Source organism: Coffea eugenioides, chromosome 2 (genome assembly GCF_003713205.1).
Source record: "Coffea eugenioides isolate CCC68of chromosome 2, Ceug_1.0, whole genome shotgun sequence".
NCBI lineage: Eukaryota > Viridiplantae > Streptophyta > Magnoliopsida > Gentianales > Rubiaceae > Coffea > Coffea eugenioides.
The window spans coordinates 11,606,940-11,623,523 of NC_040036.1; the positions used below are offsets into that span (position 1 = coordinate 11,606,940).

The window sequence follows — 16,584 nt, forward strand, 5'->3', positions numbered from 1 at the left end:
AGAATCTGCCAGTGATTGATCCAGCAACTCTGGAGCTTTGCACTCGTTCCACAATTGCCATGCCTGAAAGAACCATTAATTTCCACATGTTAAGAAACCGTTTTTGACGGCTTGTCTTTCTTGTTAAACGTAATGAACTTTCATCTGATCTTGCCAAAAGTAAACATGTAAGCAATATGCACTTACACGACCAAGAAGGTTTAAATATTTTTCGTGATAACCGAACCCCGTGTTCTTCTTGCTGCTGACAATCTCTAGCAGCAAAACTCCAAAGCTATAAACATCAGATTTTTCCGAAAATTGCCCACTCATGGCATATTCAGGAGACATATAACCGCTGCAATTAAAAAGAACATGAAAAGATTAGCAACATTTCACACCTATATTTAAGCACATTAGTCCATGCAGTGGGTATTATCTGTCAGTTTATTTCTATTTTAACATGGCAGATAGGATTTAGACGCTAAACGACGATATATCTGTAGTCCTGCTCTATGAATCAAGGGCATTCTTGTGTCCTTAATGAATCGAATGACAACTAATGAACTTCAAACTACGTCCCTTTTTATTTTTTTGGGTTCCCCCAAACTTATTCTAAAAAGAGTTCAATGTGCAGGAATTGAACTAAAAAAAAAAAAAAAAATCTAAGCAACGGTTTTTTGTCATTGCATCAATTTTTTTTTTACTTGAATAATTTAAGTGAAGAAAAGGACATTCTTTTGTTGCACGTATTTTTCATTCATGAAACCTTCAAATTGCTCTTTACTAAAATCTCAAGAAACCAGCAGATACACGCACGTTTATCATCAAAAAAAGCTAAACACTAGTACTTTTATTAAAACAGCTAAAACAACTTTGCTCATTGAACTCAATTTGTAGTTTGATGCTTTCACAATCAATTCAACAGTGCCAAATGGGCTAGATGATTAATTTAGAATAATTTTCTCAAATTGGATGATAAAATTGAGAATTTTTTTTTTTTCAGTTTGAATGGCAAAATTAAGATTTTTAATACCAAAACAAGACTTCCTCAATTTCAGAGACCAAACTGATATGCTTTGCTCATGTCAAGACCAAATTGAATAATTTTCAGCTCAAGAGACTAGATTGAAAATTTGCACCAATGTACTAAGAAGAAACTAATCCAGAAAACAAAGCCGCTAACCACGAAATGGGGCAGGTACAATTGATCTTAGGTGCAATTGGGGCGATTGTATTTTTTCCATGATTTAGTGTATACTCTATGACTTTGTAACTTTTTTATATTTCATGATTTGACATACACTCTTTGTTGTACATCATGAAATACAACGAAGTTATGCGATTGCATGGTAAATCATAAAAAGGAGTATAATAATCGTACTAATTGTAGCTATGGCTAGCCGCCCAAACCCTCCCCAGCCCTGTGCAGACAAAAGCACCAAAGAGCACTAGCACTGGGCAATCGTGGGCATGAATTAGCAGAATCTCCTGACTAGAGGCAAAAAGAAGACTTACAAAGTTCCCACAACCCTGCCAGTGTTGGCTAATTCCTGTGTGACACGGAAAGTTCGCGCCAGTCCAAAGTCTGAGATTTTCGGATTCATGTCATCGTCCAAGAGAATGTTGCTGGCCTTCATATCTCTCTGAATAATTCTTAAACAAGAATCTCGATGGAGATAGAGAAGCCCTCTGGCAATCCCCTGTATGATGCTGAAGCGTTTGGCCCAATCTAGCTCCAGCCTTTTTGTTCGATCTGCCCATTTATCCAAGACACAAATTCAATATACGAGAGAAAAAGGCAAAGTCCATATTACATATTCCAAGTGACATTCAATGTACGCAGACGAATACACACAATGCTCTATATACTAGTATGAATGATAAATATGATTTTGCATATGGACTTCCATGAAAGATAATTATGAAACAAAATATTGCATGAAAGATAATTATGAAAAACTGTATGATTTTGTCTGTGGATAAATGTTGGAAGAAATATAATTATGAAGCACCCAGTAAGCTCTGATTTTGGTTTTCTGATCATGCATAAACTTGTTTAAAGTATGTACAGTCAGAGGTATTTTATAAGCTCGACCGACCATTGTGCACTTTGATTAGTCGCAAAAGTTCGATCCCAACTAGCGATAGTCATTGCAAAACAGTACATTAGAACTTACGAAAAACTCCTGGCCTGAAGCAAAAAATTTTGAAGAAAAAAAGAAAAGAAAATTAATTATAGCTCAGTAAAGTAAAGGAACAATATTATATTTACCGAACAGGAAAGTGTCCAAGCTTTTGTTTTTCATGTACTCAAGAATTACTATTTTCTCTTCTCCTTGAATGCAGCAGCCCAACAGCCTTACAAGATTTCTATGCTGAAGTTTAGATATCAATATAACTTCATTCTTGAACTCCTCCATGCCCTGTCCTGAGTGACTCGAAAGCCTTTTCACAGCTATTTGCTGTCCATCTTCTAAGCTTCCCTACGTGAAATTCAAGTTCACAAATTATTCAACAATGTCACCCAGGCCTTAAGCTAATATAATGTTTGCAGGTACCTGTTTAGATGCTTGGAATGATAATTACCTTGTAAACTGTGCCAAATCCTCCTTCACCAAGCTTGTTAGCTTCGCTGAAGTTGTTGGTAGCGATCTTTATCCTATTGAAATCAACTATTGGAAGCTCTGATGACCCCTTTGATGATGCAGGATTTTCTTGGATATTGTCCTGTGAAGTATAAATCAAAGTGCCCTTTTTGTCAGCCAAGTGACCCTTTACCTTGCCCCTTTTTCTGATGCTCTTTATTGTGAACCATTTTCTTGTCTCTGACCTTTGTTCCCTGAGATGTCTGTCTGTGATTGTATGCATAAGAATATCAGTGATGATTAACCTTTTTTCAGAGATGTAAATATAAGTTGGCTTGAAATTAGCAATGGAGTAGTTAGAATTCTGGGAAAAACGAAGGTAAGCGTAAGTATCTTTCATACTGATTTGCAGCTAAATGATCAAATATAATACGTAGTTTGAATCATATTCAGTGTGTTAATATCTCTACACGCTAAGAGTAGTTGATAAACATGTTTACCTCTTCTGTTAGCTTTCCATCTGCGGACACAACATATTAACACACCCAAGAGGAAACCAACCGATATGGATACGAAGCTGACGATGATTGCTGTATGTCTACTTTTTACTCCTGAAAATTACATTAAACAAATTGTTGAAGAACATAATTCTATATTATGTAGTACCAGTCCAGACTAGATCTAAGTTACCTAGGTCTGAATTAGCAAGGCGGAGGTATAGATCCTCCCCAGACTTCACGAATTGCTGCATGTCGATAAGATCTGTTACCCAAACCAGACACCCTATACCATCTGGATATGCATATGCCAGACAAGAGCAGTTGCTCAGGCACCATTGGCTACACGCCTACACCCCCCTTGGTCAGTCTTATCATACAAATACACATAATGATCTGGTAATTTCATCTGACCGACCTTCCAGAAGCCATCCGGTTTAGATGCATTGATAGGGTATAATTTGTTAGTATTTTTATTATTAATTTTCCCTTCTATCCCTGACAAATATTTTGTTAATTGCTGATATTTACTCATATTTGGTATTTGGAATCAATTTCAGGAATGAAGCAGAAAACTACCAAAAAGGAGGGACTTTGTGAAAAATATGGAGACTTCTAAGGGCTTCAATCCTTGGGCCCTTGAATTGGTGGGGGACCACAAGCTAGTGAAAGGCATTTGGCCATTTGGGCTTCAAAGAAAGCAACGTAGAGAGACTTGGAACAAGAAGTACTTGGGAGGCTTTGTCCACATGTGTGGGGACCACCTAGATAGCTTTTAGTCATCTTTCTTTTGTTGCTTTAAAAGGGGACAACGTACAGAAGCAAAAGATATCGAGGGCTTTAGTTTTAGTTTTTTAGTTTAGTTCTAGTTTCCTTTCTTTGGACTGGCCTCTGACACACGCCAGGTGTTCGACAATATTCCCCAACGGGGAGATTTTCTCATGAGGCGTGGTTAAGCTTTTCTAGTCAAGGGGACAACTGACGATTTGGTTCGACAACTACTGTGAGATCGAATCTGTTTTAATTGTTTTCTTCATTTATTGGTATTTATATGTTCCTTGATTTTAATTGCTATGGCCTTGTGTATGATTGATTAGTGCGCAATAATTAATTATTCATATAGGCTATTTTTGCTAAATAGGGGTAATTGAATCCGTAATTGTTCGTTATCTCTATCTCAGTAGCAACTGGCGTAATTGGGTTTATGTCAGGGGAGCATATGATCTAATTTAAACAAACCCTCGTAGCGTGTTTGTTGGTTAGGATTGGGCCTTTCTAATTATTAATGCAATCTAGGAATTAAATCCTACGGTCGTACCTAGGGTTATTATTGGGTTAGAGAAATAGCTAACGGTCGTACCTTAGCTATCGAGAAATTAAGGAAGGGTTGGTTGTTTATCGCGTGCATGACAACTATAACTAATCTATTACTAAATGTTGGAATTATTTCTGCATCAATGATCAGTGCCTGAACCATTTCTGAAGTGTACCCTTGGCTAGAGTTTCCCCAATCATTTCTTTTAATTAATTATTTTCTGCAGTTAATTTATTTAGTTAGCATTTAATCCAAAACCCCCCATACTTTGGACTCTAGAAGAAACGAATTATCCCCAGTCCCTGTGGATTCGACCCTACTCACCGCTATATACAAAATCTGTATTTTTCTCGAGTAGGTATTTATTATTGCACAGGTTCGGCACCTGTCAATTTTTTTTCTTTCTCTCTTTTTCTTTTTCTCTTTTCTTTTTCTTTTTTCTTTTCTTCTTTTTTCTTTCTTTCTTCCTTCACCACCGCAGCAGCTACCCCACGCGACTCTCCTCCGCCTACCCCAGCGCGCAGCCCAGGCCACGCGCTCCCTCCTCCCTGCAGCCCGTCGACGAAGCCCACCAGCCACCACCAGCAGGCCGCGGCTCCTTCCCCCTTGCGCGGCCACAGCTCGCGAACCACCTCTCCCACAGCGTGCGGCCTTCTCCCTTATCTCTTGGCCGCGCGTCATTGGCTCGCCCAAGGGCAGCCGCCGCCGCCGTTCCTCACAGTCAAGCAATCGCAGGCCAAAGCCCACAACCCCAGCCGGCGCCGCCCGCAGCTCCTCGTGCGCGACAGCCGTGCGACGCCGCGCCTCCCTCAGCAACAGCTCCAAGCTCCAGCCATCGAAGACCGTCGCGCCTCTCCCTCAGCCCGCCATTGCGCCCCACCACTGTCCCGCTGTCTACGGTTGGGCACAAGGGAGGTACTTTTAAAAGAAATTTTTAATTTAAATACGAGAATGTCAATTTCTAAATTCTGGGGCTGTTTAGTGATTGTTTGGATTTCTTGGTGGATTTGGTTGGCCGTCTGATTAAATTCTTCCTTGTGTGATAACCAGTGGTACTGGTTGGGGTCTTTCGATCATAGTTGTTGCTTATATTTGGTCAGATGCCTGCTTGTTTGAAAGTTCACGTTCTTGTGATTGAGTTGTTGCTCAAATTCTGATCTGCTGTTGGTAGAACTTTTGGTTGGTTGAGTTGTGCAATTGACTGTCCAATTGGAGATAGTTATTGAGATCTTCGGTGGGATGGTGTCCAATTGCTAAAATTTGTTGCTTTGTTTCGTCACTCGCACTGCTCCTAGTTTGTTCGAGTGAAATTGGTTGGATGTCCTTTGCCCGTGGAGTGTAACTGTTACATTGTTTGGGGCAGTTTTTTGGTATTGATTGAATTGTTGGGCGTAAATTGCTCAGGACTTTACATTGCTAATTTGGTGGGCCATTTATTGTGCATTACCCTTTTGAATTGGGAGATACCTGTGCTTATTGGGTTTTGACTACTTGAGATTTCTGTTGCATCTGGGGGATAAATTTGATGACTTTCGTGCCAGTTTATTTGTTTGGAAATTGTTGGGGGTAATTTGGGAGTTACTTGTCAATTGGGTCCCGTGTTACCCTCTGCCATTCAGTGGTACTGATTGGTGTGTTTGGCTTTATCACATGTCTTGGGTTAGCCATTTGATTTCAATTTTCCTTGTGCATGCACCAGTGGTACTGGTGAGGGTAGTTTACATAATATTTGTTACTCCTGTGTTATTGGTTGTGATAGGGTATATTTTGTTATTAATTTTATTAGTAATTTCCCCTTCTATCCCGGACAAATATTGTGTTAATTGCTGATATTTACTCATATTTGGTATCTGGACCCAATTTCAGGAATGAAGCGGAAAATTACCAAACATGAGGGTCTTTTTGGAGACAAATTGGGACTTCAAGCAAGTCGCAGGCCAGGGCCACAATGCTGAAAAGAATTGGACTCCCATTCCTTTATTGTTGTTGACCAAGAAGATTACAGAGAGAGAACTTCAAGGCTTGGGCCTTTGACTTCGGTAGGGACCACGGAGGAAAGAAAAAGGGCTTTGGTCCTTTTGTGCTGAAGAAAAGGAAAGCAACGTGGAGAGCAAAAAGGGACTAAGAAGAAATTGGGAGACTTGTGCCAATTGGTGGGGACCGCACATTAGTGTCACTTTCTTTTGACTTTTAAAAGGGGGCAAGAACGTACAGAAGACGGCTGGCTTTTATTTTGATCTCTAGTTTTAGTCTTTTAGTGTAGCTTTAGTTTTTCCTTCTTTTGACTGGCCTCTGACACACGCCAGGTGTTCGACAAAATTCCCCAACGGGAAAAACACCTTTTATTCTTTGCTTCTTAATAGAAAAAACAATGCCTTCGCAATTCATTAATTCGTGTGGTGATTTAATTATGCGGCGTGGCTAAATCTTCCATCTAGTCAAGGGTCAACTCGACGGCGCAGTCCCGAAAATCTGTGAGATCTAATTAGTTTTCACGTGTTCCTTTATTTATTAATATTTGCACGTTGCCTGCTTGTATTTTCATGGGATTATTTTATTAATTGGATGTCAAGGGCCCGATGTTCAATGTGATTTATTAATCTCGTGCCAATTTAGTCAATTAAATCCGTAATTGTTTGATTGATTAATATTAGTGGCAACTGGTGTGTTTACCCATTAGGGGAACGTGCAATCTAATTTAAATAACCCTCGTAGCGTGTTGTTGGTTAGGGCTAGGTTTTTCTAATATTAATGCAATTGGGAAATTAATTCCTACGGTCGTACCTAGGAGTATTTTCTGGTTAGGGGTGATCAATGGTCGTACCTTGGTTATCAATAATTTAAGGAAAAATTGGTCGTCAGACTATAACTAGCCTATTAATAAATTAAGTGAACCTCTCCTGCATCAATGATCGGATAAATGGACTGTGCCTGAGTAGTTGCATCCTTGGCTAGAATTTATTCATTCTTGATTTAATTCCTGCTGTATTTGTGCTAGTGATTTATTCATCTTTTAATTAATTATTTTCTGCAGTTAATTTATTTAGTTAGCATTTAATCCAAAACCCCCCATACTTTGGACTCTAGAAGAAACGAATTATCCCCAGTCCCTGTGGATTCGACCCTACTCACCGCTATATACAAAATCTGTATTTTTCTCGAGTAGGTATTTATTATTGCACAGGTTCGGCACCTGTCAGGTTGCCTAATCGACTACTGGGCATTTGTGGTTGAATTGTTTCTGTCCAACTTCTGAACTGTTGTTGCTGGAGTGCCATTTTCTTGGGTCAATTGCTGATTTTAGCAAGTTGAAGTGGGTAATTGACTGTCCAATTGGAGACAGTGGTTACGATATTGGGTCCGATTGTGTTTAATTGCTGGAAGTTGTTGATTTATTAAGACACTAGCACAGTTCCTAGTTTGTTCGAGTTGCTGTTCTGTTGCATTATTGGGAGCTGTGCTCTAATATTGTGGCTACTTTCCTGCGTTTATTTGTTGAATTGGGATATGAATGTACCTATTGCTCATTTTGTTGCATCTAATTGACTTGCTTGGGGTAATCTGCCCATCAATTTTAATTACTCAAGTCTTTGGAGCAGTTGTTGCACATTTGGACTACTTTGTTTCTATATCTGACTGAATTGGGACCACAAGTGCTTATCAATTGCATTTGCTATAAGTATTGGGGTATTCGTATAGATTTTAGGAGCCTGCATTGTGCATTTTATTGTTTGGGTTGCCTGCTAGTTACCATGGTGAAGCCACGATCCTCCCCCAGGGGCCGACGACTGGCTCCAACTTTCGATGACAGTTGAGAGACTGGAGACTCGAGTGACCCTCATTGACATTGACTTGCATAACATGGCGCAGAATTTGGCAGCACTCCGCCCGACCCGCCCCTGTTTTGACGATTTCAGGGAAGTACCGTTGCCCTTCTCTTTTCTTTTGTTGTTGGTTTATCACATTGAGGGCAATGTGCCATTTAGGTGTGGGGGGTGGTCAGTTTTGGGTGCTAGTATTTTCAATTTTCGATTTTTTAGGTGTTTTTCCTTTGTTTTAAGTCTGATATTTATCTCCTTTTCATTTATTTTCTTTTCTTTTCTTTTCCTAGTGGTCAGTTTTTATTTGAATACCAAGTTTGATGTTGGATTGTTGTCTCTAATTCTGCTATTGCTAAGTGTTATTAACAAAAGGGTATTATATTAATGTGGTTGAGTTCAAGAATATCTCTTTGGTGAATAGCAATAATTGCTTAATTTTTCCAATTTTTGGTTAACTTTTCTAGGCATAGGGAATGATTGTTGGCATTTTTCATGTGAATTGGTCCAATTATTAATTTTAGTTCTCCATGTTTGGAAATTTGAGGCTGGCTGCTGTTATTTTTGTGATATTTTCTAGTTATTGTGGTATGTTATCATAAATAAGAGGTGACTGTACTCCACTAGTTGTTACTACTGAGTAACCGGGGATCTTCACCTAAAGTGTCGATTCTCGCGTCAAAAGGTAGTAGTTACTATGAGTGCGTGGTCCCGTAGCAATTAGAGCTGAGTAACCGGGCTCCTCCATCTGTCAAATGTTGGAGTTCGCGTCAAAAGGCTCTAAGGGCTATAGACTAAGTCTTTTGTTACTCAAAAACAAAAAAAAACAAAAAAAAAGGAAAAAATAAAATAAAGATTGTGTTAGTATGTGAATAAGTCAGCTTGCCGGTTTGTGATCTTAATGTCGAGATTTTGGTTAATAGTTGGACCATTTGCTGATAAATGTGAGCAACCATTCCTTTTTCTTAGATTAGTTTGCTTTAAATTGGAGGAGTTGGTGGTTGGGAAGCTAACCGGAGTGGTCTTTCTTAGATCTTAACTGTGATGCGTGATATATGTTTTTCTGAGTATCTTGGCAATACGGTAGTTAGAGCGATAGCCATTGTCAAAATTTTGGTGTTCAATTGCTGCTCCCATGCTTGAGGGCAAGCATGATTCAGGTGTGGGGGGAATTGATAGGGTATAATTTGTTAGTATTTTTATTATTAATTTTCCCTTCTATCCCTGACAAATATTGTGTTAATTGCTGATATTTACTCATATTTGGTATTTGGAATCAATTTCAGGAATGAAGCAGAAAACTACCAAAAAGGAGGGACTTTGTGAAAAATATGGAGACTTCTAAGGGCTTCAATCCTTGGGCCCTTGAATTGGTGGGGGACCACAAGCTAGTGAAAGGCATTTGGCCATTTGGGCTTCAAAGAAAGCAACGTAGAGAGACTTGGAACAAGAAGTACTTGGGAGGCTTTGTCCACATGTGTGGGGACCACCTAGATAGCTTTTAGTCATCTTTCTTTTGTTGCTTTAAAAGGGGACAACGTACAGAAGCAAAAGATATCGAGGGCTTTAGTTTTAGTTTTTTAGTTTAGTTCTAGTTTCCTTTCTTTGGACTGGCCTCTGACACACGCCAGGTGTTCGACAATATTCCCCAACGGGGAGATTTTCTCATGAGGCGTGGTTAAGCTTTTCTAGTCAAGGGGACAACTGACGATTTGGTTCGACAACTACTGTGAGATCGAATCTGTTTTAATTGTTTTCTTCATTTATTGGTATTTATATGTTCCTTGATTTTAATTGCTATGGCCTTGTGTATGATTGATTAGTGCGCAATAATTAATTATTCATATAGGCTATTTTTGCTAAATAGGGGTAATTGAATCCGTAATTGTTCGTTATCTCTATCTCAGTAGCAACTGGCGTAATTGGGTTTATGTCAGGGGAGCATATGATCTAATTTAAACAAACCCTCGTAGCGTGTTTGTTGGTTAGGATTGGGCCTTTCTAATTATTAATGCAATCTAGGAATTAAATCCTACGGTCGTACCTAGGGTTATTATTGGGTTAGAGAAATAGCTAACGGTCGTACCTTAGCTATCGAGAAATTAAGGAAGGGTTGGTTGTTTATCGCGTGCATGACAACTATAACTAATCTATTACTAAATGTTGGAATTATTTCTGCATCAATGATCAGTGCCTGAACCATTTCTGAAGTGTACCCTTGGCTAGAGTTTCCCCAATCATTTCTTTTAATTAATTATTTTCTGCAGTTAATTTATTTAGTTAGCATTTAATCCAAAACCCCCCATACTTTGGACTCTAGAAGAAACGAATTATCCCCAGTCCCTGTGGATTCGACCCTACTCACCGCTATATACAAAATCTGTATTTTTCTCGAGTAGGTATTTATTATTGCACAGGTTCGGCACCTGTCATGCATTGAAGCTTAAGTTGCTTCTGTTTTCATTGCACATCAACTCTGTACGCCTTACACATCCACTTGTCCAATTTCCCTTACTCCATTCCTCATTTGACCTAGGCAAGAACCCTTTCAGGCACTCACAAGTTGAAGCATGGTTCCTGCTACAAACACTGAAGGGTCCACAAGTTCCGTATGCATCACATGGACCCTGAGGTGCTGCAAATATAAAGTTCCATTTATTTTGCTCTCTTTCCTTGTACCATACCTCTACCATACCTGTCGTTGAAATTACACCAATTGAAACATCAGAATTGTCAAAGTTGTTGAAAGTCATGGATGCAGCTCCCATATGATTATTTGGTGTCACAAATAGTCCATTTGAATACCCCTCGGCGAAGTCTTGTATACCAGTGAACTTCCATCCATCCCATGGACCTGATCTCCAGTGTGGTTTTGTACTGTAGACACCAAATTTTTAAATAATTTGTATGTTGCATCTAATTCATGATTTTGTTTTAGATTGTCTGCATTTTAGTTGTTACCTTTTTATTTGTCTTTTATTTGCTAATTATTTGTCATATTAATTTTGTTCACGTTTTAGTTTTAGTTTTAGTTTTAAGTTTTAACGTAAAATTCGTGAAAAAAAAGAAGGGAAAAATGATGAAAAATGATGAAAATGAAAGAAAAATCGAAAATGGTAATTTTGTTATTTTAGTTTGTTTACTTTGATGTGTTTGTAATTAAAATTGTTGTTTTTATTTAGTTTTACTATTATTTTTGTTAAATTATTAAGTTGAGGAAAAGAAAAAATGATGAAAATTGATGAAAAATGGAAAATTGTGTTTTGTTGATTCTAGTTTATTTAGTTTTTACTCATTGTTAATTAAATTACTTTTTTTTGTTGTTTTTGTTGTTTGTTATCTTTTTCTATTATCAGTTTTATTCAATTAATTTCAAAAAAGGAAAAAAATCAAAATAAAAAAATCACAACTCCATTTCGGCCGAATCCATTTTTCCACTTCATATACTAGCACCTTCCATCCTTATTGCCGGTTCCATCTTCCATTATCACATATATACTCAACCTCCACTACCGCGAATGACTGGATTATTCCAGCTTCTACTACTCAACACAATATCTCCGGATTCCATTTTTGCTTGTCTGCCTTGAGTCGTGAGTGACTAACTACTTTGGAGTTAACGACAGAGAGAAAAAGGGAGGACCGAACTTCAATCCCAGCTTCACCGTAAGACCAACCGAGAGAGTGTGAGTAAGAGGAAGGGTGTGGACCGTCTGCCTTCACCTCCTTCACCACTGCTGAGATATCATTTTCTTCTTCATCTTCCATCAGCTGGGCTCGACCACAACCACCAACTCCACAGCTTACACAAACCGAGCTCAGCCTTGAGCTGAGACGCAAGCTTGAGCAAGGGAGAGGAAGAGTTGCGGGCTGCAATTTCTGGACAGCCGAGAGGAGGGAAACATTTTTTGGCAGCTAGCCGAGGGTGTTGAGCTCCAAACTGAGGTAATTTCTGGACCTAGACTAGATGTTTATAGGTTGATGAAGTTGTTTAAGGGCATGCATGTGAGGATTGTGTGGTTAGATGATAATTTAAGTTATAGAAAAATCTGTTTGTGAAGAAAATGGTTGCCGAGAGTTTAAGCTGGAAATTTGCAGTTTCGGTTGACCAAGTTTTGGTGATCTGAGCTATATGTATGTTTAACTAACCAAAGTCTGGATGATTTAGCTCTGCATGAAACTAATTAACCTTGATTAAGTCCGAAAATTGAAAAGATACAAAGTCAGATTGCATACAAGCCAACCGGGAGCAGGATTGTTTGAAATTCTGGTTAGATATAAAGCTCCTGCCGTGAGCTTGATGCACTTGTTTTATTTTGGCTGCTGAATGGGTCTGAATTTGGACAATCTGAGCATGAAAGATGTTTATCTAATTGGATTTTGGATGATTATCAGGATTAGAGTCTTGCATGTGTTAAGTTTCGCAATCAAATGGTAAAAACAAAGCTGTGGAAAATTCTGTCTTGGCTAGAAATTTTGCCGTGAGCTTGCTTGGAGTAGTGCAGCTTAAATTGGTTTTGATTTTTGTAATTTGGGCTTATAATCATAAATATGCAGCTAATAATGAGTACTTAGGCCCTGCATGTAGCCAATCAGTTTGATAAAACAGAGGAATAAAAATTCAAAAGTGCAATCTGCCTTAAGGCAAGATCATCCGGGCTAAACAGAAAAATTTCTGGAAATTTTGATGGTTATGGATATTATTTGAACTTGATTTCGGATCCAATCTGATAGATAGTTTGTTATTTGGTCTTGCATGTGATCTTTATGGCTGGGAATTCGGTTGTATGGCTGGAAAATTTTGTTGGATGTTGCTGGATTGTTAGACCAATCTTCCAGCTTAGCCGATGGAGTTGTTTTGGGTATTTTAGTATGAAATTTGCTGGAAAGTGCTTGATCCTCGCTTGGTTGTGTGTTTAGCTAACTAAATACTGGATGATTAAGCCCTGCATGAGATTAATTGGCTGTGTGTAAACCAGAAATTTGAGTGAAACAAAAATCTGTTGCACGCATGTTTATTCCAGAAATTTGCATGATATCTTCTTGGTTTTTTTGTTTGTTTGGATTATGATGGTGGGTTTAGTTGTGGGCTTGGTCTAAAGTTGTGACGTTGAGTTTAATTACATCTAATCAAGATTGTGATAAGAATCTGAGTTTATAAGAAAATTGCAGAAACGTTTCTCACATCATTTTTGCTGCATTAGTTTAATGCTCTATTCGGCAACAGCTTACAAGTCGGTTTCATCACTTTGTTTGTACATTTAAATCTTGGGTTTGATTTAGTTGATAATTGATAGTTAAAATCTGGGTTTGGTGAACTCGTTTGCATGATGAAATCTCGACTGAAATGGTGTAGAAATCGCAAAGAGATTGCAGCAGCCTTTTGTTTTTTTTTCCTTTACATGTTTGCATGATTTTCCAGAGTTTGGCATGAAATATTTCTAGATTTTCTACCTGATTGGATGGTGGTGAGTATGGAGTTTGGGTCTAGATTAAAGTTGTGTGTTTGGGTTTGAAATCCGAGCTTGAACAATAAGCTGTGCGTTTGGTTTTGTCTTGGAAGCAAAAGAGAACATGTTGCATTTTTAGTTGCAGTAGTTTAAGTCTCACGTAGCTTGCATGAATTTGCATGGAAAAATTGTTTCAAAATTGCCTCTTAACCCCCTCAAGTTTTCCCCTTATGCCAGTATGACCCAAAAAATTGGGAAAATCAATCAAATTGACCTCTCAAATTTCTTTAGTTTTTGCAATCAAGTCACTACTTGTTTTAAATTTTACATGGGCTGTTCACCTTCCTTTAAATGCCTTGGATTGATCCAATTTCATGTTTACTTTTATCTTTTGTGATTATTTCTGGATTAAAGTGATGCTTTGTCTCTTGCTTTTGCTGCATTACCTGCTTCCTTTGAGTGTAGTGGAGAAAGATATTTGACTCACAGTAGCGAATTGGTCATACCTGATTTTAATAGGGATCTATTGCAGTCTACTTTTATTGATGTTATTACATCTATTTTCTTCTCAAAAGGTCCTAAGGAGGTGTTAAGATTCTTCATTTTTTTTGGCACCCTTGTTGATGGAAAATCTGTATTCCGAGGGGTTTAGTGTGTGTTTGGAGGATTTTTATATACCAAAGAAACAAGTTTCCTTCGTAGGTTGCATGTTTTTGCATGAAAAGAGTTCTTATAATAGCTCTTTAACCCCTCAAATCCCTTCTTATTCTATCATGGCCTAAGCAATTGAAAAGATTAATCAATTGGGTCCTTCGAGTTTCCTTTCCCTTTTAACTTGGATTTTCATTTGATGAATATGGACTTGTTTGATTATCTAAAGGGATCTAATGGTTCAATTTCATAGTTATTAGTGGTTCTTTAATTTTTGTTTTTGAAGAATTTGTGTTGTTTGATTTACTATTAAATTGGTACATTAATCCTTTGTTTAGTGGTTGTAGCTCCAATTTAGAACCTTTTCCAACTTATTAGCACCACAAAAGGGGACGGTATACTTTCTTTTATTTTTTTTTGTATCTCCCTATGTGATCCAATTTGCTAAATGAAAATTGCATGCCTACTTGGTTTTCTTAAATGTTTATTAATGCCTTTCATTTATTTACTTTTATTTTATTTTTAAATCTTTCTTTTATTTTCATTTATGGGGTATGTGTACACCTCTTGGCTTGTAATAGATAGGGCATAGCAAGTAATTTGGTCCATTTTCCCTTTCCTCTTTGTTTTAGCTAGCAAATGTAATAGTTAGGGCTTTAATCGTCTTATTTGTCTTGCATGCTTAGTTACTATGTGTTAATTTGCTTTGTTAGGTCCTTGCATCTAGTCGAGCATGCTAAGTGTTATGTGCTATATGTTTATGAGTGTTTTGCATGTCTACTTGCTTTCTATATTTATAAATGAATGTGATGGATGAATGTACGTTTCCGCTAGTCCAATGCTAGTCGGAATTCGTAGAATGGGCTAGTCCAACGCTAGACCCTTAGGGATTTCCCCTCGTTAGTACATGTTTGCATGTTCACTACATTTCATGCATTTTTTTTAGTTTTATGGCATTTGGCATGTCCCTCTAACCTTTCCCTTTCATTTTAGACCTTTGCATTTCATGCTAGTTATAGGGTCCATTTGCCTGAGAAACCCCCTTGGGTAAGGGAAACGAGCGAGTGTGGCTTCAAAATAGCCTTAGCACGCTAGTTTTTCCTTCTAATCAAAGGGGAAATTAAAATCACAAAAATTAGAGGTCATTCCCGTACCCGACCTGATGCATTCCTCTAAGTTCATGCATTTTCATATCATTTTCTCACTATTTTCCTCACTAATTATATATTTTAAATCCACACTCATTCACTTTCTTTACCTTTCACTTCACACGTTGCACCTATTTTACTTATATATTTACTATTTTCATTCACCTGCACACGAGCATTCATATTTTTATTCATTTGCACACAAATACTTTCAAATTACACACATGCACCTTTTTTCTACACTTTGCACGCTTACACTCTCATTTGAGTCCTCATTTGCATCGTTCATGATTTTCTATGAGGTCTTTCCTTATTGACCTTCACAATTCATGTGAATGGGATCAAAAGCCTCATCAGAGACATTTCTAGACTTAAGATTGCATTTCTCATCCATTAGTCATATCCAATTTGCAATACATACTTTGGGTAGAAAATATAGGAAAATAAGGGTTAAATCACGCAACTAGCCTTGGCTAGGTCGAAGGGGTGCCTTGGATTTTTATCCTTGCCTTCCCCTTCGTCAAATGTGACTCCCGAACCTTTTTCTTTGTTTGCGTGGACTAGGAGTCGTTTAAAAAGGGTTTTCTTACTTTTCTCTTTAAAAATTTCATTTTTTGGGTGACTTGGTACACCCTAACTCTATACCAAGTGGCGACTCCATTTTTCATATAAAAACCCTTTTTGAACTATTTTTCTTGGGTCAAATCGTCGCATTTTCAAAAGTCCCATTTAGACCCATTTTTGTTTTTATCAATAAAATTCATTTTTCCAAATCAATAAAATTCAACAAAAAACAATTATTTTATTTTTTCCAAAAAGTGGGGCGCGACAGTTGGCGACTCCACTGGGGACTTCCTAAGTGGGTCCAAGCATTTTTGATTTAGCCATTCGTTTCCTTTTTCTACCCTTTTATGCATTGCATTTTGGATATTAGGGTTGCATTTTTTTCATTTTTAGGGCCTTTTGCCTCGCGCGCGTATTCAACTATTCCTTCACTCACGTACGTATGATTGGTTGATTGGATGTATATTTACTTCTTTATTTCGCGCTTGCATTGCATTTGGGAGGGGGTGTGTGTCACCCTTAGAGCCACGCGTTGGTTCTTGATCCCTCCCCTCCCAAACGAGCACTAGCATAC

At 38.0% G+C, this 16,584-nt stretch overlaps 1 pseudogene; it reads right to left on the bottom strand.

Annotated features, from left to right (window-relative positions):
- Nucleotides 1–16,584, bottom strand: part of LOC113756458 — a 31,692-nt pseudogene that overhangs the window by 5,113 nt on the left and 9,995 nt on the right.